Raw genomic sequence first — 5,152 nt, 5'->3', positions numbered from 1 at the left:
TGGTGGTGCAATTAATTGGATGAGTAAGCGACGGGCTATATTTGCTTTGTCCACTATTGAAGCAGACATTAGAATAAAAGAAGGGGCCATGACAGTTTATTGTGACAGTCAGAGTGTGATCTGCCTAGCTAAGAACCCTACATTTCATGCCAGGACCAAGCACATTGATGTTCAGTATCATTTTGCTAGAGATATGGTCGAAGATGGCAGGGTGACGCTGGTTAAGGTAGAAACTTTGATGAATGTTATAGATTCTTTAACTAAGGCCGTGAGCATAGAGAATTTCAGATGGTGCTCGAAGTCTATGGGCCTCATGGGCCCTAGCAATTGATTTATTATGTTGATACTCCCTTTGCTCTTGCAAGGTGTTCAACAAGTGGGAGATTTGTTAGAAAAATGGTGTCTCAACCTTGCATTTATATGAGGTTAATATTTATAGTAAGTTTTTATTTGAGCAAGAAATGGTGCGAAATTCTCCTCGAAGCTTTTGGTTGGCTAGATAAGCATTCTGGTAAAGTTATGTTGCGAGATTACAACTAGTTTTGAATATATTAAATTTTTCATTTTGGAGGGGTCCAATGAAAGGTTTAAATTTGATTTTGAGGACTTTAGAGGCCCCAAAATGCCCAATAGAGCACTTTGTGAGATTTCCAATACTTTAAACGGTTTGTCAATAAGACACACAGTTCTCAAGTTATGGCCTCTGAAAGTTTGTACTCTTGAAATAGGAAATATAAAATACATCGAACACATAAATGAGTTGTAAAAAGGGAGGGACACATCACAGGGCATCTATAAGGGAGATAATGTCGGCTACACCTTATTGGGTGGTTTTAGCCCATGGTTTTGTAATATCATTTAATGGTTTCTTGTATTGTCTCCTATATATGAGGTGCGTGAGATAGAGGTTATATGTAAGAGTCTTATAGCTATTGAGTTACCTCTGAATCTCTGATTAGTGGTACTCCTATGAAGAGCTTGCTCTACAAGTATATTGTAATCTGTTTTGATTGTGGAATAATATTGGGCAGCTTTTGGAGTGTAGGGGTTTTCTCTCAAAAGGGTTTTCCCCACGTAAATCATTGTGTTATGGTTTGAATGTTATTATATCTATTTCTAGATTTTTTGTAATTGTTGTGATGATTTGTAAAAGTTTTTGCATTACCCTTCTCTCAAGGTCAGTGTAGGATGTTGTTCCCCTACTTAACTTCCTTACACTACATTTAGGAGCTGATTTAGGAAGCCATCATTGATCTTAAGTATTGTTGTACCTTGAAGTAAACTGTAGATAGCTTCACCAAACCCTTCACCGAAAGTTCATTCATTCATTTGTGATCTTTTCTTGGGATGCAATAGGTGTCTACTTTAGGAGGAGCTTCTTGTTCATTCATTCTTTCTCTCTCTAATTAATGGGGGGCTATTCCTCTTATGGGGAGGCTTCTTCTTTTATGGGGGATATCTATGTACGAGGATACCTAACATAGCCTCATTTGTCAGGACCCATCTTTTCACCCATCTAAGCTATGCTTAAGGGGGAGTGTTAGTGTAGGGTTTTTAATTTCCTTATGTTAGGGGGTATTTATTTTTCCTACAGATATTTTTTAAGGTTTCTTAAGTTATTAGGAGTGATTAATATGAGGACACGTGGCGATATACTTCAGCTACATGTGTAACTCTCCACCTCACATGGGTACTTGAGTTACATACCCTCTTTTTGCTTGTTGTGCCACCTATCATAACCACTATTTTGTCATTTCCTAAGTGGGTTATGGTGTAGTTGTGTTTCTCACCCAGTTTTGGTTTTATGTGCCACCTCTTACAAGTCCTTTTATGCTTTCATGTAAGGAGGTTATGCCACATGTTTTGACATTTACCAAGTAAGTAAAAACCTCCCACCTTTTATGGGGTAGAAGGTAAAACCTCCCACTTTTTATGGAGGTGGGAGTTAATGCACCTATTGGAAGTATATACTATTGTTTTTCCTATATAATAAACATTATACTCTTACCTTCATTAGTTCAGTGACAGCTCAGTGAGAGTCTTCTCAAAATTCTCTTCTTTGTCTCTATGTTTCTTTTGTGTAAGATTCATTTACATTTAGCTAATTTTATCTTTGATCATTTGTTGCTTGGAGTTTCATGTGATCTATGATCGACATTAGATCCTGACTTGATTCTTGCTTCTCATAGGATCTAACATGTATTAGCCAGCTCTTTCTAGATATGTATTTGTTTTCTGCTAAACATGTAACTTGCACACACAATAGAGGAAAAAATGTTTTTGGGTTGATTGGGGTTTGTCTAGGTCAAACCCCAGCTTTGGAATTAACTCTATAATGATGAATGAGATATAAAACAGGGCTTACCCTTGAAGGTTAGAGGCTACATCTACAAATAAATGCTCAATTAGAATTGTTATATCTTCCTTTATGAATCTCTTCTTCATTGAAGTCTTTAATAAAAGGTTGATGTTTCTATGTAGGACTCATGCATGTCTTTGCATAAATTTTATCATGAATGCCATCTTGAATGAATACTTGATCTCTCCTTCACTGCCTTAATGATGCTTGATTGTTTTCTCATTTGGAATTGAATGCAAAGAAAAAACTTTCCCAAGGGTAGTCCATATCCATTTATCATGAAGAAGGGCTTTTCAGATGCCTGAAGACCAGTATTGATTGCTTGGATGATTTTGGGAGGGAATGTTTCATAGACACAGCCTCATTTCCAGAGGACAAGAAAATTTGTGCTGATGCACTACTCAACATTTGGGTTTATGTTTGGAAGATGGAGTGGCAGGATGCCTATATTATGTTACAGGAACTTGCAAGAAGAAATCTCCTCAGTCTAATAAGCAATCAAGGGTAAATGTATTTCCTTGCATATAAATTTCCTGTTTTCATTTTTTAGAACATTGGGCTGACTTGGTTGTTGCAATTATCAGAATCTAATCAACAATCTCGTATGGATGTGCCTCTGAGCTGTTCTTTTCACAACATGATGTGATGCGAGACTTAGCCTTGTATTTGGGATGTCAGGACAATATAGTCCACAAAAGGAGGTTACTCATGCCCAGGAAGGAGCATTGCCTACCAGGGGAATGGGACTTTCTTAGAGATAGATAGTTCAGTGCTCAAATTGTCTCTATTCACACTGGTGGGATATTTGGCCCAAATACTTATTTAGTGGCAAAATTTGAAGGTTATGTGAACTATTAACAAATATTAAGATTTCTTATGTTCTAATTCAATTGCATATGTGATTTGTCTTATGCAGGTTCTATGGCTGAGATTGAGTAGTATTTGATGAAACTTGCGGAGATAGAGGCTCTGGTGTTAAACTTTTCTGTAAGCGAATACTTTCTTCCTCCATTTCTGAAAACTATGAAAAAACTCAAAGTTTTGATAGTATGTAATTTGGGTTCTAAGAGGGCCACAATAAAAGGTCTAGATGCCTTGTCTTCACTCCCTCAACTCCCACAATAAAAGGTCTAGATGCAAAGCAATACAAAACTTGGACAAAATTTCTCTAAGCTTATGTGAAGGGTTTGTAAATATGTCCACATTCAATTACTCCAATGTGCATGAATTTATCCTGGACCATTGCAGTGATTTGGAGTAGTTGCCCCCTGCCCTCTGTCATATGCCCTCTGTTCAGACATGGACTGTTACCAACTGCCATCTAGTTGAGAATTTGCCATATAATCTCAGAAATATGTGTTCTCTAAGAATGTTAAGATTATCAGCATTACCAAGCCTCAAACAACTTTCGACATCAGTTGGAAAACTTGGGCAATTGGAATTTCTAGACATTTCACTATGCAAGAGCTTGGAAAAACTTCCGGAGGAAATAGGTGAGCTCAAGAAATTGAAAGAGTTTGACATGAGAGAGTGTTATCATTTGAGGAGGTTTCCTAGTAGTTTTTGTGGACTAAGCTCCCTTAAACATGTTAGCTAGAATGAGAATATTGGGGACAAGTGGTTGCGAGCTAAAGCTTGTTCTATCCCTGATCTTAGAGTTGAAATTATGGAAGCACAATTCACTTTTCCGATGCTAACTTTTTAGTGTATTTAGTTATGGGTATTTTGTAACTAATCTGTACAATCATTATTATTTATCTAGTTTATTAGGTGTTTCTAGGTGTTGGATTTTCATGTGCACATGGACAATTGATGGACTCTAGTAAAGGGCTTGTTTTTTTTTTTTGGAGAAGTACAATTCACTTTGGATTGGTTTGAAGGTTGCAATAAAATCAGTTGCTTTCGGAATAGACTGTGTAATTTTTGGCATCAATGTTTCGGATCACATTCCATGATCCATCATGAGGATTTCTCACTCTGCATGCTCTCTAGCTATTCATCCTGATGATCGAATGTGATCTGAAAAGTTGATGCAAAAAATTACATACAGTCTATTCCAGAAGTAGCTGATTCTATCTCATGGATTGTGGAAACCTAATGTCTGTTATTGAAGATTCCTAAATTTGTACTCCGTATAATATGAATTAAACATAAGTGTTTTATTCTATGACCGCTACATCTCCAGTGCAATTATTATAAAGCAAAGAGCAAATCCGTGGAGTTGCCTTATAAAGCAAGTTTAGGTGAAATTTTTTGCAATCCAAGGCATTCTTATATATCTTAAACTCCATGCTGTTGTAAATTTTTCTATTAAATATTGACATTAACTCAAAAAGTTATATTCTAATTAATAAAAATATGACATGTTTTTTTAATTATACATAACTAATTGAGATTAAAAAAGGTCACTTGGATTAACTTCAAAGGCAACCACACTATAATGATTGGACAGTGAAAATGAAGTCTAATAAAAATAAGGATTGTACGATAGTCGTAGTCCCTACTAAAGTTGCAAGCTCACAGGAAAATATGTTTGTTGCTGACAGAACCGTTGCCATCATCTGCCTCAGGAATAGTAACTGTTGTAGAATGAATCAATTGATTGCACACATGAAGTTTCTGGGTTGGTGAATAATGAAATTGTACAAATATTTTCATCAGTTATAGGTACAAATTTTATTTTAAATAATTTTCTCAATCTACACAAAGTTCTTTTTCAAAATATCTACCAAAGTTTCAAACATTGTTCAACCGTTTGTTGGATAAGTAGTTAAAACAAGAAACTGAACGACA

General features: G+C 36.0%; 1 pseudogene; it reads left to right on the top strand.

Moving 5' to 3' along the window:
* Nucleotides 1–3,304: 3,304 nt before the first annotated feature.
* Nucleotides 3,305–4,064, top strand: LOC131871803 (probable disease resistance protein At4g33300; annotated as a pseudogene).
* Nucleotides 4,065–5,152: the final 1,088 nt, after the last annotated feature.

The sequence above is a fragment of the Cryptomeria japonica genome, unplaced genomic scaffold, assembly GCF_030272615.1.
Source record: "Cryptomeria japonica unplaced genomic scaffold, Sugi_1.0 HiC_scaffold_465, whole genome shotgun sequence".
Taxonomy (NCBI): Eukaryota; Viridiplantae; Streptophyta; class Pinopsida; order Cupressales; family Cupressaceae; genus Cryptomeria; species Cryptomeria japonica.
This window is presented reverse-complemented; position numbering and strand designations above follow the sequence as displayed.